Source organism: Erpetoichthys calabaricus, chromosome 3, assembly GCF_900747795.2.
Source record: "Erpetoichthys calabaricus chromosome 3, fErpCal1.3, whole genome shotgun sequence".
Lineage (NCBI taxonomy): Eukaryota > Metazoa > Chordata > Cladistia > Polypteriformes > Polypteridae > Erpetoichthys > Erpetoichthys calabaricus.
Window position 1 is genome coordinate 25,635,184 of NC_041396.2, and position 27,515 is coordinate 25,662,698.

General features: G+C 41.2%; 1 protein-coding gene across 2 annotated transcripts in view; it reads right to left on the reverse strand.

Moving 5' to 3' along the window:
- Window positions 1-27,515, reverse strand: part of ngfb (nerve growth factor b (beta polypeptide)) — a 72,299-nt gene that overhangs the window by 11,478 nt on the left and 33,306 nt on the right. The window contains exon 2 of one of the 2 annotated variants that reach the window (XM_028796495.2): window positions 21,998-22,120. The exons of the other annotated variant lie outside the window; for it this stretch is intronic. The gene's annotated coding sequence lies outside the window, so the exon portion shown is untranslated. The remainder of the gene's footprint in view (window positions 1-21,997; window positions 22,121-27,515) is intronic. 2 annotated transcript variants of the gene reach the window in all.

A 27,515-nucleotide genomic window follows, 5' to 3' on the forward strand; every position in this document is an offset into this window, starting at 1 on the left:
AGCAATAAGATGTAAAACAGGGATAGGCAATGTCGGTCCTGGTGAGCCGCAGTGGCTACAGGTTTTCATTCAACCCAATTGCTTAATTAGAAACCAATCATTGCCAATCTCAGACCTTATTTAATTTTATGGCTTGTTAGTCTGTGCAATGTAAGGCTTTTATATCGTAGATTTTTTTTCCTTTCCAAGGATATCATCCAAATGATTTGAAGCCTAAAACAGATCATTTTCAGTCTGTCACATTTTTCTATTAAGTGTTTTATTAAATCAAACCGTGCATGATGAACACACACAGATGTAATTGGAAAAAAGCTAGCTGGAGAACTGCTGGCTGCTTTGTCTTTTACATCTTATTGCTAATAAGGAGCAATTAAAACACTGAATGCAGCAGTTTAAGATTGAAATAAGCAATTAAGGTTGGAGAACCTTAACAAGCGAGACCACTAAAATGAAGCATTAAAATGTCACTTAAGCAATATGTGCTTCATCAGTAATAATTGAGTTCTCGTTAAGGAACTGGGTTGGAACAAAAACCTGCACATACTGTGGCACTCCAGGACCGACGTTGCCTACCCCTGATCTAGATGATCAGTGCTGCAATTGCATAGACCTCAGCAAAGGGCTTCATTTGGTTTCCTTTGGTCTTGTTACTCAGCAGTGTGTGACAAGTAGATGCACTATAGGCACACGCAGATTAAGACCCCCCACGGGCCTCTGGGTGATTCAATGAACAGAGCTCCTCAACTGAGACTTGATACAGAATGTGAACACCCAGTTGTTTAATGCAGCACGATAATTCCATCTCTAGCTTTTGGTGTGTGGACACTCAATCTTATCATCAAGTGGGCCTGGGTGGAGTGCGTCCGTCCATCCCCCTTGGTGATTTCATCACACAAACATTTGATCGTTTCATCATTTGGTGGAAAGTCCCCTATCATCATGGCCCTCTGAGTGCACTCTCATAATGCTCTCATGGGTAGCTTTCATTATTGTGTGTTAAATGCACCAGGACTAAGTAATTGAAACATTACATCGGACAACGTGTATACATACGGGCCAAATTACATGTGGAATTTAACATTCTTAGTTTGTTATATTCTCACAAATAAACTTTATATATAGTGGATATATATAAAGAGAGAGAGCAATTATATATACATTAAATTCATAGAATAATGAAATAGTGTTCATCTGGTGATTGTCAACATTTATTTATTTATTTATTATTTTAAAACAAATTCCCAGCAGCTTAACTAGTCCAAGCAGGTTTTCTAAAACCTTTGACGTGGGAGATTAAAAATGTCTTCAGGCGGCTGATTGGAACTATGAGATTTCACTCCCTGAAACCTTTTCATTGCCATAGCAACAAAGTTTTTCAAGGCTCACAAACATGACGTTTGAAGACAGTTAAAAACTCTTGTTTAAACGTGTCATTTTGACATTATCATCCTCAAAACATCAAACTTCATCATAAACACCACTTTTTCTTTTCATTTTTTTGCTTCTTTGTCAGAAACTATGCTCCTCAAAAGCAATCATCTCCATGAACTTTGCATTGAATGATTCTAATCAGAGAAATCTCGCCCAAACATTTGCCTGCACAGAAGTATTTCAGTTATGCCAGTGACTGACAGCCGTACTTTTAACACGATTATGTTCCACACCCACATGTCAAAATCATTTCATGAAACAGTGCAGCATTAGGTGTGGGGCTTGAAATTTTGTTAATAGCTAAAAATATTATAAGATAAGGATATCAGGAATACTGAAAAGTATTAGAAAATTCAGTTCACAATATAAAGTGAATGTCTATTATTTTGTGCATTTCATATCTATCTATCTATCTATCTATCTATCTATCTATCTATCTATCTATCTATCTATCTATCTATCTATCTATCTATCTATCTATCTATCTATCTATCTATCTATCTATCTATCTATCTATCTATCTATCTATCTATCTACCTGAACTATTCCGAAGCAACATTTGCACTGATTTGTATTTTTTATGTCTCACACCCTTGTACACCTTTATTGTAAGAGCATCTCCTATCTACGATGGAGCGTTCTATCAGAAGAAAATATGAAGCTGGTTTTAAATTAAACGTCATTGAAGTGACGAAAAAAATTGGTAACTGCAGTGCTGCAACAAAATTCAATGTGTCTGAGAAACTGGTGTGAGACTGGAGGAGGCAAGAAGATGTAAAAAAAAAAAATAAATAATCGGGATCTGATTTTATGATCAATTTTTCAGGTTTCAAGACTCGACTTATATGACTATCTATCTATCTATCTATCTATCTATCTATCTATCTATCTATCTATCTATCTATCTATCTATCTATCTATCTATCTATCTATCTATCTATCTATCACAGGTTAGGTGTTAACTGGTATGATGGTGAGTAGCATATTTCACAGCAAATCTTTTGTTTTTCACCTTGTTCACCGAATTTTTTTACTGTAAATCAGAAGAGCAGCCAATTTAAACTACCCCATTCCAGTGCCCTATGATGCTTTGCAAAGCCAATCGTGACATCAAAGAATTGTAGCAGCCAATGTTGGATGATGATGTCACTACCCGATCTGCACCACTTGCCTGCTTTAGAACATTAGAACAATCTGGACAAGAGCAGGTCATTTACCCCAACAAATGCTTGCCAGTCCTTTCCCCTTAATTCCTCCAAAGTAATCTCAATTTGAGTTCTGGAAGTCCTACTGTGTGCCACACTACTTGGTCACTTATTCCATGTGTCTATAGTTCTTGGTGTGAAGAAAAACTTCCTGATGTTTGTGCGTACTTTACCCTTAGCAAGTTTCCAACTGTGTCCCATGTTCTAGATGAACTCATTTTAAAATAACAGTCTTGATTCACTGGACTAATTCCCTTCATAATTTTAAATTCTTTAATCATGACACCTTTTAATCTTCTTTTGCTTAAACTGTAAGGCGTAGCTCTTTTCATCTTTCCTCATAACTGATCCCTGTAGCCCTGGAATCAGCCTAGTTGCTCTTCTCTGGACTTTTTCTAATGCTGCTAAGTCCTTTTGTAGTCCTGGAGGCCAAAACTGCACACAGGACTCCAGATGAGGCCTCACCAGAGCTTTCTTGGATTTGTACTCTACATATTGTGACTTTTAAGCATTTCTCCGATTTTTCTCCCTTCCTGCTAGTGTCGGTCATATTCCAAGTCACCTTACCACACTCGGCTAAATGTCCAGGTAACATTCATAGAGACGTAGTAGTTTGGGGCTACCAGAGGTCAAAAAAGCCTTGAAGGTATCTGTACTTCAGGTTCCAAATTCTCACTGATGAGGTCAGCTACCCAAGAATGCTTCTTGAGTGCCTGTCCTACCTAAAAGATTTTCAGAGATGGTAAGTTGTAACTTGATAGATCTCATTTGTTCCTAGATCACACTAACCTGAGAGTCTTTTCATTGACGGACCCTATCTCTTTAAATGCCTTTGGCCGGTCTTCCCTTGTCATTTGCCAAACTTGTGCTCCTTGTAACTCTGTCTATTAAATTCATTCTTACTTTCTTTTCCATTCTATTCATTGAAATTCATTTCCATTTCTTTTACCACCCCTGGATGAGTCCAGTAGACTGTGTAGTGTGTAGACCTGCTCATCGGAGCTTCGCCACAGTGGAACCCCTTAATCCAAAGCAGTCCACAAAACATAGGCTTGAGAGGTGGCAAGAGACTGACTGTAGCCCTCCCAGTGAAGCTCTTCCTACACCTCAAGAACATCTACCCAATGAAACATCCCTCTCTAGGAAAGACTGTGTCGCGCTTAACCGAGCTAGGTCAAAGTTGGGCAAAACAAGGGACAACCTATTTAGATGGGGCCTCACAACAAGCGCTGAATGTCCCTGTGGTGAGCCCACCCAAACAATGGACCACATTCTCCATGAATGTTCCCAAGGCCCTACATGTAGCATCTTAAAGATGCTAATGATGCCGCTCTTACCAGGATACGGCGATGGCATGATAAAATATGTAATACCCTATCTGTATATCTACTAGAGGGTATTACCCAGTTCTGTCTATGTATCTGATTCTAATGCCCAGCTGTATATTTTTCTTTTTCTAACATTACAGATCAATTGGTTCTTGAAGGAGGGTCTTTGTTGTTTTAAATGGCTCATACATTAGGCTATGCAGTGGCACTTTTATGTTACCACTTTTACATAATTGTTACAGGTGTGATGGCAACAGGATTTAAAGCTACCATCCATGACAGGAAAAGTATGGGAGGTATTTTTTGCTTAAAAGAAAATGAAAATGAAAGTTATCAAATGAAAGTGTAATTTCTCTTTGGCGGTTTATTTGTCAAAGCCTACACATAGGAATACTACAAAAATTAAAAATAAAATGAAATAAAACACCATTTGTAATTTCATTTTCCTCACGTGTAAGAGTCATTTTTGAAAATGTTAAAAAATAAAATGAAATCACCCTAATGTCTTTTCAGCTTCCATACCCGTCTTGGTGAGTCAGTGTCATAATTAAAAGGAAAATGCAATCTTCATTTTGGATTTGCTTTTTCTTCATTGCTAAAGTGAAATTGAAAATTCAAACTTTTCTTTTCCATTAGATTTGTAGTACACATGTGAAAAAATATAAACTCAAAATGGATAAATTAATCACAAAGTCCTTGTTTAGATATTCATTTTCAGCCTGAGGAGCAATGAAGCTGCGAAAATGAAAAGCCAAGTGTGAATAAACACTGGCGCCACCTGCTGCTCATTGAATTTACTTTTCCCACTTTGCATTTTCATTTTTAAGTTCTCAACATTCAAATATATTTTAATTAATGCAGGTCAATGGGCGTGGCTAAGACATCAATACATGACTGACGCGCTATTGGGAGGCACCAGCAGCTTCTAATAAAATGGACAGTGGTGTTCAAGAAACAGTGAGAGAGTTAATGGAGTTGGAAGGCTGTATAAGATGAAAATTATATATTATTTGTGAAGTGATGTTAGGTTGGCTTGGAGATGTCAAGGCTTTAACTAACACAGAGGTAAAAGAGATTGTTTGGCAGAATTTACATGAGGTTGTTCACCCTAAGCTCAGCATCAGTGGACACCAAAACAGCCTCGGCTTAACATTACCATAGAAGTAAAGAAGACGCTCCCTGGACAAAGAAATGGCGCACCTCATTGACATTTCCTAAAGGACAATCAGGTCCCAGATAAGAAAGAGCATTTTCTTTCTTTCTTTCTTTCTTTCTTTCTTTCTTTCTTTCTTTCTTTCTTTCTTTCTTTCTTTCTTTCTTTCTTTCTTTCTTTCTTTCTTTCTTTCTTTCTTTCTTCAACTGCCATCTTGTGGCATCTCGAACTCGAACATTGCTACAGGCAGTACAGAGAGAGCAGTGAGTTAAGTGCATTCACTTGGGTGAAACCATCAGTTGTGAACAATGCTTTAGTAATCCTCATGAAGCCCCCCCGCCCCGGTCACTCCTGCACCTCATCATTAGCTCTGGTCACTTTATCTTTCTTCTGTACCTGCCAATCTAATTCCACTTAATCATGACAACTTGAAATTTAGTTAGATGTCATTTTATCAGTTCAACAATCTCACCTGGGGGCATGAAACATTCTTCATACTCGGAATACTCTTGTTGACAGCACATCTGTTCCAAATTTATAAATAAAAAAAAGAACATTAGTGCTCACTTACAGGAGTAAACACGGCATAAACTGCCATTATGTGCAGGAGGCTGAACATGTTTGGAGTATCGCTGAGTGAACGTGTCAAGATTTGGATGATTTATTTCAAGCCTCAAACATAGTTGTAAATACTAACAATTTTTTATCTCAAGCATTTTCATTAGGAATATTTTTCCAAAGAAATGAAGCCATGGGGCCTTAGATACCTAAACAATAAATGCAAAATGACAGCAAGCTGGAAAGGTCGGAAACACTAAAAAATGTTTCAACAGCAACTTTTATTTTTATTGCACATCTCTCTATTATAAAAACAAATCCTGGAGAGAAACAGTAGGGCGTTGAGACGTGATCTTCACGTTAAGATCACGGAAAACAGTTAAAAGACCCGCGAGGACCTTAAACATGAGACATTGTGCTAAGAGATTGACCCAGGACCATCTTGCGATAACGTAGAACATCAGAGAGTCTTGCAAGACACACCCTACTTACGATCAATATCAAATAAGACAACAGGGCAGCAAAACATTCAGTCATGTGAAGGATTTCAGCACACACAGATCCAGGGTCTCAGTGTATATAAAGCGTATAAGGACAATACGTTATAAATGAAACGTCGATGACTAAGCGAAGAAGAAAGCAGCACAGAGAAAAGAGACTCAAAAGTATTGAAGGGAAAAAAGAGCAAAAAAGAAAAAATAATCTAGGTGCAAATTCAGAAAATAAGGAAAGTAATTATCAGCCCGTAACAAGTGGAATTGAAACATAACACGTCCAATTGGGCTCAGAATTAAAAGACAGAGTAAAGGACAAAGTAGAACTTCATAAAGACGTTCACAAACATTGGCGCACTATAGAAATGTGGAGAAAGTAAAAGAATATGAAAGTAGGATAATTAGAACGTATAAAAAAAAGAAAGTAAAGATCACAGTAGCACAAACAAACGGAAATTATTACTCGAAAAAGGGCAAATAATCACCACGGACCAGGTGTCATTGAAAAAAAAGCAGGACAAAGCGAGGTCAGAAATAAAAGACAAAGAGTAGAAAACAAAGTAAAATGTCATAAAGAAGTTAAAAAACAAGGAGGCCAAACACATGCAGAGAAGGTTAGAGATAATGAAAACTGGAATTCAAAAGACTCAAAAACAAAACATAGGCGCGAAACACATGCAGAGGAAGATACAGTATATGAGAGCAGAAAAAAACAAAAGTGTCAAAACAAAGAAAGTAAACATTGCATTAGCGCAAAAAAAAAAGAGAAATTATTACTCGGAGAAATAACGAAAAGGCGAATAGAGATCGAATATATGGACACAGGTGATATGTCAGAAGTATGTAAATATTGTAAGGCTTTGAAGTTTACCTCAGAGAATTTCAAAAACGTGTTTTACCTCACATGCATTTATTGGTTACTTTGCAAAAAAAAATTATTAACTGCTGATGATGTCGATCATTTTGTCTGTGCTGAAATTCCAAACAGAGAAACCTATCTTGAATCATGGTACAAAGTCATTAAACACATGTCTCACCGACCTCATTTAAAAGATTCAGCATATTGGGACTCGAAAGATTCCAAATATTGTTTTTACAGAAGTTCAGAAATAAAAGTGAAACTAATGAAATAGCAACAATTTAAAAAATCTTAAAAGTGTGTATCCGGAAAACCAAACACGGGGGCAAAGCCTCCTAGTTTTCATATAGAAAAAAAATACACTGGCCAAAAAATTTAGGGAACACTTAAATCAGACATCAGATTTCAATGAGCGAAATATTAAGGTGGAAAATCTTTACTGAGTGCAAAATGATGAGAACAAAATGATGTCAATGGAAACCAAAATCACCAACATATTGAGGGCTGATTCAACATCACACCGAAAGTCAAAAATTGAAATCGTAGGCTGATCCAACTTCATCACTGCAACCCCTAATGTGACTCAGTACTGTGTATGGCCCCCATGTGCCTGTATGAGCTCCTGACAATGTCTGGGCAGGCTCCCGATGAGATGGTGTCCTGGGGGATTTCCATCCAGACCTGGATCAGGGCATCAGTGAGCACCTGAACAGTCTGTGGTGCTACTTGGTTGCGTCGGATGCACTGATACATAATGTCCCAGAGGTTCTCAATTGGATTTAGGTCTGGGGAACGTGTGGGTCAGTGATTGGTATCAATGCCTTTACCATTTGCGAACTGCCTACACACTCAGGCCACATGCGGCCGGGCATTGTCCTGCACCAGGGGGAACCTCGGGCCCACCACACTAGTGTAAGGTCTGACAATGGCTCTGAGGATTTCATCCTGGTATCTAACAGCAGTCAGTGTACCATTGCCCAGCACGTGGAGGTCTGTGCAACCCTCCATGGATATGCCTCCCCAGACTATCCCTGACCCACCACCAAACTGTTCATGCTGGATGATGTTGCAGGCTGCATAACATTCACCTCGGCATCTCAATACTCTTTCATGCCTGTTACATGTGCTCAGGTTGAATTTGCTCTCATCTGTGAAGAGAACAGATTTCCAATGGTGGAGCTGCTCCTCCTGTTTCTCCTCACAGAAAGGAGCAGATACCGGTCCAGCTCTCCTCGTGTAATGGCCCATCTCCTGCTATCTCCTCCATGCTCTTGAGACTGTGCTGGGAGACACAGGAAACTTTCTTGTCATGGCACGTATGGATGTGCCATCCTGGATGAGCTGGACTATCTGTGTAACCTGAATCAGCTACAGGTACCACCTCATGCTACCAGTAGTGACAAGGACACTAGCAAAACACAAACTAGAGAAGAATCAGTCAGGAAGGATAAGGAGAGAGCAGTTATTTCTGGCCCCCATTTCCATTTTGCTGGTTGTCTTGCTGTTGCCTCTCTAGTGCCCTTGTTGTCACTTTCTTTTCCATCAAAGCAGGTGACTTTGATACACAATCGCTTGTGCTTCCTAACTGGACACATTGATATCACTGAAGCTTAATTGACTTGGTGTTAGACTGGGATAATTAAGTGTTCCCTTCATTTTTTGAGCAGTGTACAAATACATCATGTCATTTTGTAACCTACTTAACACTAGAATTACCAAAGTCTACGAAAAAACTCATAAATCCGTCCCACCTTAAATCTCTTCGCACCTCTCCGTCTTTTGTCTTGTATATGTGTCGATAAGCAGCAAGCAGCCTGCTATCACATCCCCCCACCGCCGCACAAAGCTTTCTCAGCTCAAGTCTGTTTACCTGCGTGTCAGTTGCTTAGAGTTGTAGAGGGTAAATAATATATCATTATTTGGAACACATGCATTTCATGTGTGTTCCATGTCTACAACAATCTATATAAACACATCGTTAAAGCAGAAATGTTTTTCATGTTTTAGTAATAATTGACAAAATGCAGACATGAAGCATATAATGTGTGAAGCCTGAAGTCCAAATATCAAATAAACACTTTCACAAAAGGTACAAGTATAACAAAACAAGTGTGCCTTTCTTCAAGAATATAACTGCAGAAAAAGAACCCGCTTTAAGGTGCAACATTGACATGCCTTTAATCTGACTGCTTTGGTGGCAAAACGGTAAGAACTGCTGATTGGTAATCAAAGGCTCACGAGTTCGACCCTAGTTGACTCTGTTTTGAGAAGTGAGCTGCTCTTATTCTTACTATTTTAGAACAAAAACATACATTAGATTTGAGTCTGTAAGAGCCGGTGTAAATTTATGGTATTTGTAAAGGTTTATTCTTCCGGTCACGTTCACACTCCCCCCCGATCTGACACTGCTGTTTTCACATAAAGACGTGCTATTGAAAAGGTGAACTCAGATGATGACAATGGTTCTACATCGGAAAAAGAATGCACGTAGGTATATGTAGGTTTAAAATTGTGAGTAAGTGAGAAGGGCAATTGAAGCAGTTACAAGATTGTACCTAAATGTGCAGTGACATTGTCACATTCTTTTGGGTTAATAAAGTTAATAAAGCTATGGAGTTAATAAAGCTATTGTAATAATCATAACTTGCACGTCTTTTTCCATACGAACAACTGTAAACTGTAAACCTACAACTGTAAACCTACTTTTACCAACGCCTGTAAATGGAGACACTTCTGAGGGCCTGTGCTCCTTCTTCACCATTTAGGTCTGCTGATGAATGGCACCTGATGCGTGGTGTCAAATCTCAGTCATGTGAAGCTCCTGTTTGGTGGAACAAGTTTCCTACTTCAGTCTGAAATTTTGTCTCCTTCAATGGGTTTAAGAAGCATTTGAAGACTCTTGTTTGATGAATTTATCTTTAACTGGTATTAGTAGTTATGCTTTTGTAACCTAAGAATTGTAACTCGCTTGTGTTTTGTTCTGTGCTCTTCCCTTATTATAATCAATTTTTGTACCCTTGTCCTGTAACATTTGATCCCAGACAGTCCTCCAGACTGATGTTTACTCGATTACAATGACTTCTTTTGTAAGTTACTTTGGATAACATTATCTTGTAAGCAATTAAATATAAATGCAAAGTGAAAACAGATCTCACCACGATCTACAGAGGCACCATCAACAGCATTCTGACCAGCGGTATCACCATCTGGTTAGGGTCCTAACTGCAAGGCTCTATGACAGGTAGTGCACACAGCAGAAAAGATCACTGGGACCTCTCTGCTGTCCATTAAAGATGTCTATATTAAGCTTTACAACTACAAAGTCTGCTGCATTATGGAGGATCACTCCCAGGCTTCCTATGGTCTCATTGTCCTGCTCTTTATCTGGAAACTCTGCAACAGCTTCTACCCCTTGGCTATTCAGACTTGTGCTGCCCACTGTCCTCAGATCTTCTCCTAGTAGTTTGTTTACTGTATATGTGATAAATTTGTTATGTTTGTTACTACTGTTTTTTTATTATTATTTAATACTATCTATTTCAATGTATTACCGATTATTTATTAACCAGTAATGGCGCACTGCCCGATAACATGCAGTGAATACACTTGACTTGAGCATTCCTAGTTTTCATTCTCTTTCTCTGTACGTTTACCATTTGTTGGCTCAGAGGTGGATGCGCTTGCTGCTTCCTGAGCAGCTCTTCTTTTCTCCACCCTAGCGGCCTGCATCTTCTCTTCTTTCATCATCATCTTTTTGCATTAAAACTTATAAAAGTCAGTGTTTGTGTTGCAATTACTTAGTACGTTTTCTTTAATTTTCACTTAAGTTGACACTTAAGTCTTCAATCTGCCTCAAGAATGATTTAAGATATGAAGAGGTAGGGGAAGCAATGGTGAAGGTGGTAGGGATGAGAACAGCGCCCATATGCATGCATCACACAGCCGCCCTGCTGCCCACTGTCAAGAGATTGATTCTACAATAAAATACAATAAAAATAAAAGGGGGATTACCTTGGAGGTCAATCATCACCCCAAAAGCGGATAGTAGATGTCACGTAGTATATGTGTACCAAATTTCACATAAACAGGTCAAATGGTTTGCGAGCTACATGTGGTTTAAAATCCTGAACAGACAAACGGACAGCCACGGTACCGTATTATATATAAAGATTTTCCTATTATCTGTTTATAGTATTGCATAGTGAAGTTTGTCATTTGTCTTGTACTTGTCCTGAATCTATATACTGTATACTGTATGTTACATGGTGGTCCTGGGGAATGTTAATTCATGCCTCTGTATGCAGCAATGTGGTGTATGGATTGTATTACAATAAAGCTGTTTGACTTGATTTAAATTTTTTCTATTACTAATAAAACACTTAATAACTTTGCCAGGCTTACTTTTTTGTCAGCACCTGCAATTGTTTGCCATTTAGCTTTGTGAAGATGTGAGAACTGGTTTATTAAGAACAGCTGTTACCAAGAAAATAATATTTTAATAAATTGACTAACCAATTTTTAAACCTCCAAACTGTAAATATATATCAGTAGTGTTTTGGACCCATTGTCAGTTTGCTAAAGTCATTGCAGTTCCCAGATTTATTTTATGAAAGGCATTTATCTGAAAAATATTAAGATATAAATCCAGTTTTACTGGATTGGCACTTTAAAGTCTCAGATTTCAGCCAGCGATCCACAAAAACTCCTGTTTAAAGAAGCAGGGATGGATTGTCTTCCCCATAGAGATACTGTATATGGGCCCTTGCCTGGCGAGAGGTCCCATTTAATGGACAGAAGGCACCAATGGGTGGATGTCCCGAGCAGGATGGGTGGTGTTCCCTTTCCTTGAAGGGACTGTGAAACTAAAGGACAGGGTAGCCTGCCTATCTGTATACGCCTGCACAGTTTGCTAGATGGAGACATCCCTTGGGTGCATCACCCTTGTACACATTTGAAGGGCGACCTGGGAATTGTAGTCCTGTGTTGCAGCTCTGCTGGGTGCTGCCAAAGGGAGCTGGCAAGAATGGAGTTCTTTATTTAGAGGAGGTTCCACCTCAACCAGAAGTGGTTCCTCTTCCTAGAAGGAGTTCTGTTTATGCTGAACCCTGCCATACCTGGGATACTTCTGATGTCACAACATTACACAGATGAATCACTTCTGAGTCAGGTGGAATCTCCTTGAAAACCCATTCTTGAGAACCTTCCATAATGATATCCATTGACCCAGCAGGACTGCCCAAAAGACTACAGTTCCTAGGTTGCCCTGTGGTGGTGCACATGGGTAATCCTGCCAAGGGATACCACCACCTTGCGCATGGGGGACCTCTAGGGCAGTCTCCCCCTGTCCTTCTATTTCATAGTCCCATCCAGGAAAGTGAACACCATCCACTCTGGTTAGGACATCCTTCCAATGGTGTCTTCTATCCACTACGTGGGTCCTTCAACCATGCAAGGAACCATTCTTCCCAGTCATGAAGCCAGGGTATTCCTGCCTTCCTTTACACCCCTCAGTCATGAACATCGATTAACAGCAGGCAGCCTGCCAGTGCTGATGCTTGCCTCAGTGGTGGCTTGGAGTTAAAGGGATGCCTTGACCAGATGTGGACTCTACAAGTTGACATCAAAGTGAGTTTAGAAGAGAGACCTGGGTGGTGACTGTGATTGGCTGGACTGGAGAGAGACTGATGTTAAAGAAGTATTACACGTGAAAGATGAAGAGAAAGTGGGGGGAAGCAACAACAAGCAAGCAGGAGCAGAGTAGGAACACACAGAACTGAAACAAAAGTTGTTATTGTCTGCAAGAAAATGAGATGTGTGCTCTGTGGTGAGATTTTCACAGGCGTTTCTTATATTGAGTAAGTAGCCCAGATGACAGCTGTCAGCCTCGATTGTAACAAATAAATGCTTATATACGTGTAAAACGGTGACTTTGCCTTGATGACTGTCAGCAAGTCGACCAATTCACGCACACTTAGGGACTACTGGTGACACGCGGACAACACTTTGAGGACAACTCATTTAAAAGACAGATAAGGGCAGTTTGACAAATGGAAGGAAAGAGCGAGAGGACTCTTCTTGTAAAGTCATGGCTCAGGTGGTAGGTGGACAATCCACAAATGAAATAACTGACTCTGACATCTCTGTATGCAGTACTTAGGAGAAAAGTGGAAATGCTGAAGCACTGACTGAATGATGGTAAGTTTCATCCATCTATTATCCAACCTGCTATATCCTAACATAGGGTCACGGGGGTCTGCTGGAGCCAATCCCAGCCAACACAGAGCGCAAGGCAGGAAACAAACCCCGGGCAAGGTGCCAGCCCACCGCAGGAATATAAAATATAAAATATGAAAATATAAAAATATCTACCAATTAAAAGTCAGTCAGTCAGTCATTATCCAACCTGCTATATCCTAACACAGGGTCACTGGGGTCTGCTGGAGCCAAACCCAGCCAACACAGAGCGCAAGGCAGGAAACAAACCTCGGGCAGGGCGCCAGCCCACCGCAGGGCACACACACACACACACACACACACACACACCAAGCACACACTAGGGACAATTTAGGATCGCCAATGCACCTAACCTGCATGGCAGGAAACTGGAGCACCCGGAGAACATTCAAACTCCACACAGGGAGGACCTGGGAAGCGAACCCAGGTCTCCTTACTGTGAGGCAGCAGTGCTACCACTGCACCACCCCAGTAAGTTTCAGCCAAGTCATTATCACCATTTCTGGTAAAAACAAGTCCTAGCAATGCTAAGCCAGCTGCCCTGACTTTTAAAATGTGTACATTTTGAGCTTTTTTATTATTATGGCATTTTTACATTTTTAACAAAGCTCAAGCTTTCTCTTTTCCACTAATAATAATAAAGAATTACGGGGATAAGAAAGAATATGCCAATTCAATCGTTACGCAATTGACATTGTAAGCTTGTGGGTTCGCTTCCCGGTTCCTCACTGTGTGGATAGTGCTTTGAGTACAGAGAAAAGCGCTATATAAATGTAATGAATTATTATTATTATTATTATTATTATTGTGATATCCACATCCTTTCAAGGATTTTGCAGTAAAATGTCTTAAAACCACATTATGTATGATAAACTATTTTGACTTTCTATTCAATGGGGACAAATAAATTATAATCTTTTCTAAGCTGCTTAAATAATAATAAAAAGTATGAATTTATTACAGATTAAAAGAATAGGCACACTGAATAGATAAGGCTTTCCTGAGGTCCTTGTCCATGTGTTGGAAGTACAAACTACATGGTGTTCTCTGCAATGCACAAAGCCACAACCCTCACTCAGCCCTACACCCCCCGATCTCCATTTCAGGTGTCTAGTCACAGTGATACTGCATGGTTGTGATGATGCGGGTTCTGCTCCATACTCCCATCTGGCTTCTGGGAGCTCTTGAACCCGACACTGTCGGTAATGTAACCAGATGACCTGGACAGTGAAGACATCAATGACAAAGCAAGGGGATGGTGCAAAATGTGGACAGTGTTTTTATGTAAAACAAAACCAAAAACAAAGTGTTCAAAAAGCAAGTGCAGTGCATAAAGTTCAATAAATAAATAATCCATTAAAAACAAGTGAAAAATGTGGTGGTTAAAATCCAATAAATAAAACCAGTTAAAACGGGGTTAAAACAATGGCTGGAAGCAGTCCTTTTAAAAACAAGGCCCGGTATCTTCTTTCTACTGGCAACTCCCCTGCTTCTCCCATCCAGGCTATGCACCAGGGGAGTCACCCTACCTGCTGCTGACCTTCTCTTACTGCTGGTCTGTTCGCCTTTCCAATCCCTTTCTCCGGTGGGCTCCACCAGACCATGACTTGGATTCCCCAGCAACCAGGGCGCTCATCCTGGGGCTTTCACTTCCCAAGTCCCAGATTCCCGCAGCCATATATACGGTGAGCCATCCTCCTTCCGGTCACTCCCGCTCCTCACTAATGCTCAACGGGAGTGACCACTACCGACTACCCCCAGGTGCCGGTCAAACACCCCACTAGGGCTCACTGCCCAGCTACCTTCTTTCTTACAGTGAGCCCGCTCATTCGCTCACTCCCTTACACACAGGTTCCCTTGCTTCCAGCTGCCTTCTTCTCCCTTAACCTTCATTCACTTTTTTTTTTCGCCCTCCACACTCGCGCTCCTATTATATATAATGGGGACGTGGTTCAGGTGTGGTGATTAGCAGTTCCCGGCATCAATTACAGATATGGATGATTCCTCACCTGTGCATCACGAAGTGCTTGGGAACTGCTCCGGCCACACTACCACACCCCCTCTATAAGCCGCTGGCGCGGCGATTATCTATTTAAAACTGGGCTTTTATTTGAGCCGTGGACCCACTATACGACAATGTTTGTTAGTCACGAGACAAAAATGCAGCCAATATATACAGTACTACATAACACAGCCGTCCAACACGTTAAGACTCAGATTATGAAGTTGAAAAATCTTAGCAGAATCTCGATTTACTCTGACTTTCAACTTTGGTTTCTTATTTGGTTGTGGTGCTCCTAACGATATTCCGTGAAACTGACCCTCGTGTTATGATCTTGCATATACAAACTCAAAAGCAATTAGACCTCCTAAACATCAGTACGGAAGCAAAGTAGAGCTGTAACGATTTGCACTTGATGCTACGTGACTTATACACTTGCAGACAATACTGCTGCATGAGCACCATACTGACTACACCTGCACACCCTCTGGAGGATTCCACCAGGTGGCAGTGTGAGAAATCATCACGGTGAGAAAACAATGTTCGGTTTCGCTATCTTGTGAGCTGAGGGAAGGAAAATGCTGAAGATAAAAATTCTTTGCATTCAGGTGCTATTGTGAAGGTGCAAAGAAGAAGATGGTATTGGTACTCACACCATTTCTCATCTCATAAGTACTTGCATGGTGTACTTTATTAACCAGTGTTAAAATGGCTATTCTTGTGCATACTGTGAGGGTGTAATATAAAATATTGCAATAATTTTAAATTGTACATGTTTTTAATGTAATTTAATACCATATTACTGAATAGTATGACAGAGTCTAGGACTATCTGAAAATAAACCTGATCCACTTCTCCAGTGCTCATTCATCACCGGTCACACTTTCATCCACTGCAGGATTTGAACATGGATCACATTTCACTTCGGTTGTTGAATGTTCCTTGCAGACAAAGTGGTTGGAAGAAGAACATCTCATCGTTGTCATACGTATGTACATACCCACGTGGTGTACCAAATGCACCATATGTGCGTCCACTCATAAAACCAGCTGGGAGCACACTGGAGGGAAACCATTGCGACACTGTACTTGTAGTGAATCAAGCTGAGGACAGATGGTTTATGCTACTGGTAGGTTTAATTAAAAGGATGTTGGACAAAAATAACTGAGATTGGTGTACAATAGTTAAGGGTTAAATTTATCACGTCAATATGATGGGGAATATGCAACGCTTGTATTACCTATGTAATAATAATTCTTTGCATTTATATAGCACTTTTCCCATTACTCAAAGCGCTCAGCAATTGCAGGTTAAGGGCCTTGCTCAAGGGCCCAACAAAGCAGAGTCCCTATTGGCATTTACGGGATTCGAACCGGCAACCTTCCGATTGCCAGTGCAGATCCCTAGCCTCAGAGCCACCACTCTGCCTATATTCTTTATCCATATGTGAGAAATGGATGAAGAAAAGTACCACAAACACTTCTGTTAACATTTAAAATCTGATAATTTTCTTCACCACATCGAACCATTCATCAAACATTCGAGCATGCACCTTGATCCTGTTGGCACTGTATTGTGGCTTGCCGTCACACTGTGGCACCTACATTTCTGCTGGTATTACAACTCGCACACACGTTGCGTTAATTTCTGACATCGTGCTCAGTGGATTCGTCAAAAGAGCCCTGGAAATGTGTGGCATCCAAGCATTCTGAGTGTCAAGTATATCTTAAGACATAAACCAATGTCATCTTCCCTTTACGTTTCAGACCAACTTGATGTTTTGCACGCCAGTTTGGATAGTGACAACACACAGCTCACCATTCGGTTTCCTGCAGCACCACATGATTCATCCACCTCTGTTTCAAGTACTTGACGTAAGGAGGACTTTTAAACAAGTTAATGTTGGCAAGGCATCCAGTCCAGATGGAATTTCTGGACGTGTTCTACAGGCTTGTAGCAACAAACTAGCTGACATCTTCAGAGACATTTTTAATATTTCACTGTGAGAATCTGTGGTCCCTACCTGCATCAAAAGGACAACAACTATCCCTGTACCTAAGAAATTAAACTGGACAGCGTGAATGGCCATAGACTGGTGGCACTTACTCTAATTATGATGAAGTGGTGGAACACATTAAACAGAATATTCCAGATAGCCCTGATCATCTTCCATCCATTTTCCAGCCCACTGAATCCAAACACAGGGTCATGGGGGTCTGCTGGAGCCAATCCCAGCCAACACAGGGCGCAAGTCAGGAACCAATCCCGGGCAGGGCGCCAACCCACCACAGGACACACACACATACACCAAGCACACACTAGGGCCAATTTAGAATCGCCAATCCACCTAACCTGCATGTCTTTGGACTGTGGGAGGAAACCAGAGCACCCGGAGGGAACCCACGCAGACACGGGGAGAACATGCAAAATCCGTACAGGGAGGACCAGGGAAGCGAACGCGGGTCTTCTAACTACGAGACAGCAGCGCTACCACAGCGCCACCGTGCCGCCCGCCCTGATCATCTTGAATTTGCATATCACAACCAGTCCACAAAAGATGCCATATCGCATGCACTTCATACTCTCCATACTCTGCTATGCAAGAGTCCTGATTATAGCTGAGCATTTTAACACTGTCTTATTAGTAAAGCTGACCACCAATCTCCTCATCTCCACAATTGAATTTTTGACTTTCTGGCCAACAGAGCTCAGCATGTGTAGACTGGCAGGATCACATCTTCCGCACTGACCCTCACCACTGGCAACTCTACAGGGTAGTGTGCTGAGACCTCTTCTTGTCTACTCTGTGTTCACCTCCAACTCCATCATTATATCTGCCGATGACACCACCTGTTTCTAGGGTTCAAAAGTCACTTTTCATGTCGTTTTTGTTAATTTTTTTTTATTGTTTTGTTAATATTGTTGCTCATTTAGTTTTTCTGTATCTGTGTATCATTTGCTATGTTCTGTGTATCTTGTGGGTTGTTCTCCAAGTGGTTGGCCACCTGTCCATAACCACAGTCGACTGCCCTCAGTGGTAGAAAAGCCACAGTCCCTTGTGGTTCATTGAATGCATTTGGTGGGTTAGTGAGTTTAGTGATTTATTGAGCTTTTGTGAACTGACTGGATTTTTGACAATTTTGCTCTGCTTTTGACTTCATTTTTTGGGTTTGTGATGAGGACTTGTTTGCATTGAATTGCCTTTGCAGGCAGCTCCCTTCACCTATTGTGCTCCTTGGAGCTTACTTTTGTTAAAGAGCATTTATTTTGTACAAATAAATCTTTATAAAGATACTGCATTGCCATTTTTTGACTAGGGTTTGATTTTTTACTCCCTCTATTTGGGACTTTATGTTTAGGAACTCTCTAGTTCATAACACCACCATCATAGCTCAGGTCACCAATCATTATGAATTGGCATACATCGAAGAGGCCTACACGTTGACTCAGTGGGGACATGAAAACCATCACATGCAAAACCAAGGAACTGGAATCAGAAGGGAGACTATACTGACATCTACATCAGAGGAGGTGATGTTAAAAATGTGAGCAGCTTTACATTTCTTGGAATGGTCATAACTGATTAACTTAAATGGGTGCAACACATTTCAGGTCTTGTCAAAAGCACTCTACTTCCTTGTGTTTCTCCATCAGTGTTTATAAATTTCTACAGATGCACAGTGGAGTCCATCTTCACATCCTGCCATGGCACCTGCTCAGCTCAAGATTATGAAGCCCTGTAGAGAATTTTACCAGTGTCCAGAGGCCTTTTCTTCAGGACATGTACGGCACTTGCTGCCTTAAAAAGGCAAACTGGACAACTGAAGACTTCATCCATCCTGCATTACCAATTTTCTCACTCCTTCCTTCTGGGAAAGGGTACAGGACCATTGACATTTGTGCCAGTAGATTTGGGTACAGTTTCCACCCAAAAGTCATAATGTTGTTAAACAGTCAATTCTAAGAACAAATCTTTAATGTATAAAATTAGTGTTCAAAATGTTGGAATCACCCAGATATCCATCCATCCATCCATTTTCCAACCCGAACACAGGGTCACGGGGGTCTGCTGGAGCCAATCCCAGCCAACACAGGGCACAAGGCAGGAAACAATCCTGGGCAGGGTGCCAACCCACCGCAGGACACACACAAACACACCCAGCACACACACTAAGGCCAATTTAGAATCGCCAATCCACCTAACCTGCATGTCTTTGGACTGTGGGAGGAAACCGGAGCGCCCGGAGGAAACCCACGCAGACACGGGGAGAACATGCAAACTCCACGCAGGGAGGACCCGGGAAGTGAACCCAGGTCCCCAGATCACCCAACTGCGAGGCAGCAGCGCTACCCACTGCGCCACCGTGCCGCCCCTCACCCAGATATGTTAATGTTTTTTGCAGAAATGGATGCCGCTTTTATCAAAGCATCATTAAAATGATTTTAAAAATACAGCCAAAACATTTCTAATGTTGCAAATGGCTAATAATATTTGAAATGAAGATTTAGAATTTATTATTCCCATAGGAGTGCCAGCCCTATTTTCAGCAGCTACTACTCTAGTGCAGTGCTCCGCAACCTTTTCTCACCTACGACACACCAAAGTTCTTCCTAGAATTCCGTGGCACATCAAAAGCCAAAATATATAGCAGTGGCGTAGCTATGGGGGGTGGTCCGCTCCGAGTGCCAGCTATTTATGGGCGTCCAAACTACGGTAGTTTCCTTTTTTTTTTGTTCCTTGAGGAGGCACAAAAAAAAAAATTTCTTTCAGCTTTGGGGCGTCAAATTTTTCACCGCCCCGGGCAACATGATCTCCAACTACACCACTGATATATAGATATTAATTTAATACACAAATTTTACAATAAATTTTCATTTTTTATTATAAGTATACATTTATTATAAGGTCCTGCGGTGGGTCGGCACCCTGCCCAGGATTGGTTCCTGCCTTGTGCCCTGTGTTGGCTGAGATTGGCTCCAGCAGACCCCCGTGACCCTGTTTTCGGATTCAACGGGTTGGAAAATGGATGGATGGATTTATTATAAGTATACATACATAAAAACCATACTATATTTACTTTTATGCAATCTTAATAATTATTATAACATAATGACTGAGTAATGTGATATCTGCACTTGTTTCACTGAACACAAAAGTTTTATATTCGGCTCAATATTTGACAGCGCAACCCGAAGTTCTTGGTCAAGATCTTTTAAGCATGACCGCTTATCATTTTTAATTAACACAAGAGTTGTTTGTCTTTTTTGGCGTAACTGGGATGGTTTGAATTAAATGGCGATTTAGTTTACTGGGTGCCATTGCCTCGTTTGATAGCTGATCGCCGCAAATGATGCATTGTGGCTTTGGAGCCGTTTCGTCACCACACCACGAGAATCCATATCGAATGTAGTCTTCGTTGTACTTCCTTTTCACAATCTTCTTTGTTTTTTTTGCAACACTTGGGCTGAGTTCTTCATCATCTGTACGTGAAGATGAATCTTTTCCACATAAAAATTTATCCATATTTAAAGGGGTATAAAACTAAATATGAATCACACGAAGAACGTTAACTATACACAATTCAGCAATACAACTAATAGTAATGAATGATAACTACTGTCGCAAGACGAGTGAATGTGACGTAGCACGACTAATACGTTGGCTTGAATTGAATCTAGGTGAGGGCACGGAGCGCTCTGCCTATGAAAGCATACTATGGAGTTGTCTGGCGACTACGTAGGGCCTACGTCGTAGGTGACAGGCGCCAGGCGATGGGATTTATTATTTCAGAGAAATGACACATAAAATTATCAAACCTTTAAAAGGCTATTTACGCGAATATTTCATTGCACGTATTCTCGTTATTGTGTTTCTAAGGAGGACCGTTGAAATATTATGTAGTTAGAAAATTGTCTTATTTGACCGCATCACACCTGTATCGGCTCAAGGCACACCAGTGTACCGTGGCACACCGGTTGCGGAGCACTGCTCTAGTGTCCTAATGATGAAATGTTTAGCTCATTCATAATAAGTCAAGTTTAAATGCTAAATGGTTATTAGGGAAACCTTGGTCACTGAGTTAACACAGCACATGTTTTTCTGTTCAATAAAGCAGGTCAGTTTTCTTTGTTTTTAGGTTGCAATTCCTAGAATTTGATTCAGGGGTACAAAAATTGCCAGCATGAAACAACTTTCCCAAGATACATGCAAGTCTTTTTTATCAGAATGAAGGTTATTCCAATTCCAGATTGCCAAAAAAACTGAAGATTTTATACAAAGCTGTCTGTTACTGTCTTGCTATCTGGATCTAACCAGGATATCAAATAAAGTGGAAGGCCCAGATGCACAACTGCATAGGAGGATAAGAGAGAAGGGTCTGGCTGCAGACCTTCAGTGACAGACCCCTGTGACACCATGTCTGTGGCTGGAGGTGGAAGTGACATAGATTTGAAAGGAGAAAGCCTGCCTTCTCTTCAAAGTGGATCAGTTGTTAGGAGTGCTAGACATGCCTGTTGTTTCCATTTCAAAGAGAAGGCAGACCTTCCAAACCTACGTCACTTGTACCTCCAGCCACTAGACCCTGAATGATGTCTGCCGCTGGAGGTCTGCAGCCAGTCTCTATTGTGATAAGGACATCCGAGTCTGTAGTTTGAGAAACAAATGCCTTCTTCTTCTGGCTTTTTTAATTCAGCACAGCAGAGACCTGATTTTGGGCTAGAGGGAGCTGCTCACCTGTGCACTGTCTCCACGTAAAGTGTGGTCCTCGCTGCTCCTATAGCGAGTGTTGAGTGCAGGCAATGTCGAAGCGGCCTGCCATCTGGACTGCTCTTCACTGAGCCCCGGTCTCGCCTCCGCCTGCAGAACAAGGCACAGGTTTGTTGACAGGTCTCTTATTGAGACAAGCACTTGACAAGGATCACATAACGTTTAGCAATGCACATCAAACCAGTGATTTAACCGATTTAATGATCTAAATAACAAGAAGAAAGAAGTTTAAAAAAGGGGGTCTTTACTGCAACATTGCATTGGCATCAGTGTGGCACTAAATTCTAAGTAATCTGAGGTTTGGGCAGGCTGGTGCTGATAATCAGCCCTGTGCCCGTTGAGACTTTATATTTAATTCATAAGGATGCCCTCTCTCCTTCTATAGTTTTTACGTCTTCTCTTACAATTTCTGATATAACAGAAACAGCCTTTTTTCACTAATTTCAGATCTAAAGTTAGAACCTGCCATTAGACACCAGTTGGGGATCCAAAGTGGCCATCAGTTCCTAGCAGCGGTCCCCTCATTCAATTTCGATTCCTAGAGTAAATTCCAGCCAAATGTGATCCTAAGTAGATCATAAAATGGATTGATGACTCCACAGAAGAGCATAAGTCAAGTTATTGAGGAGTTTGTTACATAAGGGAATTCCAAAGTATTTGTAACAGTGAAGGTTTGCCAAATGCCAATCCTCTATTTTGAAGTTCAAGCCACGCCAACACAAAGACCATTCATGTTAGAAGTGTGAAAGTTTAAAAATGTATTATGAACATTAATACATTTTTTCTGCAAAAAAGTAGTTGTGGGTTTTGTTTTATTTTTTTATACTGAGGAATACTTCTGGCTACTTGTTTTGAGTCTGCACAGCTCCTAGAAAATGGTAATATGTATGTTGATAGTATTTTGGTGCTATTGGAGGTGATGGAGGGGATTTTTTCATGAAAAATGACATTTTCTTCATTTTTGAATCTGCAAATGACAGACACATCACCATGTACTTCCGAACAGCATCATGCACAACAGACACTTTTCTTGACACATGCACACTTTTGTGCCTTCTCCTCTTCTCTGTATACTCCTCATCACCAGCTGCCATCATCCAGTCCTATGGTTTCTCATATCAGTGGTATGCCTGTGATATGCCGCTGTCCCTGTTTGTCCCTCCAGAGGACCACATGGTATCATGGCTCACATTATATTGTAACATGGATGAAGGAACACCATGTCTAGCTTACCCTGGCAAAGTTGGAACTTCTTGTCATCCCAGCTTGTCTGTTCTGCACCTCATCTCTGTTCAGCTTGGCCATTATCTCTAAAATCCACCAAGTCATTTCACCATCTTGAGGTGGTGAATGATGACCAGCTCTCTTTCACTGACCATGTCACAATGGTCCCATGATGTTATATATTCACTCTATACAACATCTGCAATATCTGACAGAGTATAATAATAATAATAATTGTTTACATTTACAGTTAGGTCCATAAATATTTGGACAGAGACAACTTTTTTTCTAATTTTGGTTCTGTACAATACCACAATGAATTTTAAATGAAACAACTCAGATGCAGTTGAAGTGCAGACTTTCAGCTTTAATTCAGTGGGGTGATTGCATAAAAATGTGAGGTAACTAAAGCATTTTGAACACCATCCCTTCATTTCAGGGGCTCAAAAGTAATTGGACAAATTAAATAACTGGAAATCAAATGTTAATTTCTAATACTTGGTTGAAAACCCTTTGCTGGCAATGACAGCCTGAAGTCTTGAACTCCTGGACATCACCAGATGTTGGGTTTCCTCCTTCTTAATGCTCTGCCAGGCCTTTACTGCAGCGGCTTTCAGTTGCTGTTTGTTTGTGGGCCTTTCTGTCTGAAGTTTAGTCTTCAACAAGTGAAATGCCTGCTCAATTGGGTTAAGATCAGGTGACTGACTTGGCCATTCAAGAATTTTCCACTTCTTTGCGTTAATAAACTCCTGGGTTGCTTTGGCTGTATGTTTTGTGTCATTGTCCATCTGTATCATGAAACGCCGCCCAATCGATTTGACTGCATTTAGCTGGATTTGAGCAGACAGTATGTCTCTGAACACCTCAGAATTCATTCGGCTGCTTCTGTCCTGTGTCACATCATCAATAAACACTAGTGTCCCAGTGCCACTGGCAGCCATGCACGCCCAAGCCATCACACTGCCTCCACCGTGTTTTACAGATGATGTGCTATGCTTTGGATAATGAGCTGTTCCACACCTTCTCCATACTTTTTTCTTGCCATCATTCTGGTAGAGGTTGATCTTGGTTTCATCTGTCCAAAGAATGTTTTTCCAGAACTGTGCTGGCTTTTTTAGATGTTCTTTAGTAACGTCCAATCTAGCCTTTCTATTCTTGAGGCTTATGAGTGGCTTGCACCTTGCAGTGCACCCTCTGTATTTACTTTCATGCAGTCTTCACTTTATGGTAGACTTGGATATCGATACGCCTACCCCCTGGAGAGTGTTGTTCACTTGGTTGGCTGTTGTGAAGGGGTTTCTCTTCACCATGGAAATGATTCTGTGATCATCCACCATTGTTGTCTTCCAAGTCTTTTTGCGTTGCTGAGTTCACCAGTGCTTGCTTTCTTTCTCAGGATGTACCAAACTGTAGATTTTGCCACTCGTAATATTGTACCAATTTCTCGGATGGGTTTTTTCTGTTTTTGCAGCTTAAGGATGGCTTCTTTCACCTGCATGGAGAGCTCCTTTGACCGCATGTTGTCTGTTCACAGCAAAATCTTCCACATGCAAACACCACACCTCAAATCAAATCCAGGCCTTTTATCTGCTTAATTGATAATGACATAACGACGGACTTGACCACGCCTGCCCATGAAATAGCCTTTGAGTCAATTGTCCAATTACTTTTGAGCCCCTGAAATGAAGGGATTGTGTTCAAAAAATGCTTTAGTTGCCTCACATTTTTATGCAATCGTTTTGTTCAACCCACTGAATTAAAGCTGAAAGTCTGCACTTCAACTGCATCTGAGTTGTTTCATTTGAAATTCATTGTGGTAATGTACAGAACCAAAATTAGAAAAACGTTGTTTCTGTCCAAATATTTATGGACCTAACTGTATATAGCGCTTTTCTCACTACTCAAAGCACTTCAGTGAGTGGGGAGCCATCAATGTGTAGCATCCACCTGGATAATACGATGGCAGCCATTATTCTGCTAGTAACACTCACCACATATTAGTTGTTAGGTGGTGAAGGGTGAGAGATAGCCAATTAGAAACAGGGGATGATTAAGGGCCAGAATGACCTGGCTGTGGTGGGCAATTTAGCCTGGACATCGGGATACACACTACTCTTCATGAAGGATACACAGGGATCTTTTATGACCACAGAGAGTCAGGACTTTGGTTTCATGTCTTATCTGAAGGCCGACACCATTTTTACAGCACAGTGTCCCCATCACTGCATTGGGGCACTGGCATCCACATTCAGACCACACAGGGTGAGCACCACCAACTGATCTCACCAATACCTCTTCCAGCAGCAACCCAAGTTTTTCCTAGATGGTCCATCCATCCATTTTCTAACCCGCTGAATCCGAACACAGGGTCACGGGGGTCTGCTGGAGCCAATCCCAGCCAACACAGGGCACAAGGCAGGAAACAATCCTGGGCAGGGTGCCAACCCACCGCAGGACACACACAAACACACCCACACACCAAGCACACACTAGGGCCAATTTAGAATCGCCAATCCACCTAACCTGCATGTCTTTGGACTGTGGGAGGAAACCGGAGCGCCCGGAGGAAACCCACGCAGACACGGGGAGAACATGCAAACTCCACGCAGGGAGGACCCGGGAATCGAACCCAGGTCCCCAGATCTCCCAACTGCGAGGCAGCAGCGCTACCCACTGCGCCACCGTGCCGCCTTTCCTAGATGGTCTCCCACCCCAATTACTGGCCAGGCCTGAACATAATTAGCTTCAGGTATGCAGCACAATTCCTGCTCCAGGCTTTGGTCTTGTCATGTCTGGACTACTTCAACCCTCTGCCTCCAGTAGTAACGACATACAGTATGTCACCAAGTCAAAGCAGATGATTCAAAGTGCAGTGGTACATCTGGTGTTCAACTAGCCAAGGGAGGCCCATGTCACTTCTCTGTTCAGATCACTACAGTGGTTCCCTGTAGCAGCACGTGATAAGTTCAAATCCATCATGCCTGTCTACAGAGTGGTCAATGGGGCAGCACTTACACATACAGAGAACACTCACAAGGTCCTATGCTCCTTCTCAACCATTCAGTTTAGCTTGGACTTTCTCAGGTGTAGCTCGCAGTTGGTGGATCGAGCTGCCCACCTCCGTTCAGAATTTGGACTCCCTCAATGTGTTTAAGAAGCTTTTGAAGACCCTTGTTTGGTGATTTTCTGTCTGATATTCGCTGTTTGCTTGTATTTGTTTTCTGTGCTCTTTACTTGTGGTGATCAATTTTGTACCCTTGTCCTGTAACACTCGTTTCTCAAACTGTCCTACCGATGGATGTCTACTCGATGATATTGACCCCCTTTCATAAGTTGCTTTGGATAAATGCAAGTGTAAATGTCCAAGAAAGCAGAAGCCGCCAACCCACTTGCTGTAGCACTGTTAATGCTTGTTTATAACAGCTGTGATGCATTTGTTGAAAATTTCTTCATCTGGAAGATTTTCATGGCTCTGTTTGACTTTTTTTTAAAGAAGTAAATCTAAAATTTATGAGCTTTTTTTATTTTTTTATTTGCTGAAGAATTATGGTAAAAGAAAAGTCACTAGCCAAATGCATGCTGTGAACCAATTTACAAGAGTGCCCCCCTCTGCTACAGACAAGCACTGCAGTGTTATAAGAAGTTATGAGTTATCAGTAGTTATGAGTTCAGAGCGCAGAAGCAGGTCATTTTGAGGGGAAAACAAGCTAATGCTCTTCATTTTAAATATAAACCCATTAATGAACTCTGAATGATACAGAAAGGGGCATGACACTCATTTATATGCTTTTATGGAGAGATATAGAGAGGAGGCAGATGTGCCTTCTTGCGCCAGGGCATTGAGCTTGTGACACACAGCTGGGACAGTGCCACCAAGTTTTTGCTTAGTGACTTCCCTTTAATGATCCCCAAGGACCAGATGTTTTTCCTTTACCGGCAAGAACACTAAAGGAGGCATTACTAAAACTCTAATTACATCAAATGCATAACACATGGGATGTATAAGCCCGGGACACTTTTTCAATCCTTTTTTTCTTCAATTTTAATTATTTCATTATTATTATTTATGTTAAATGTGTTATTTATGTTTATTCTTTCTACTATACAATAAAACACGACTGTCTGTGTGGTCTGTGTGTGTGTGTGTTAAGAGTGTATGTGTGTCTGGACCCTACAAGAAATCTGATTGTTCAACTTGGCTTTGGTCTGATTGGTCAGTTTAGCTTTGGTGTTGCAATTGAAAGAGGAAGCTGGGTTTTTG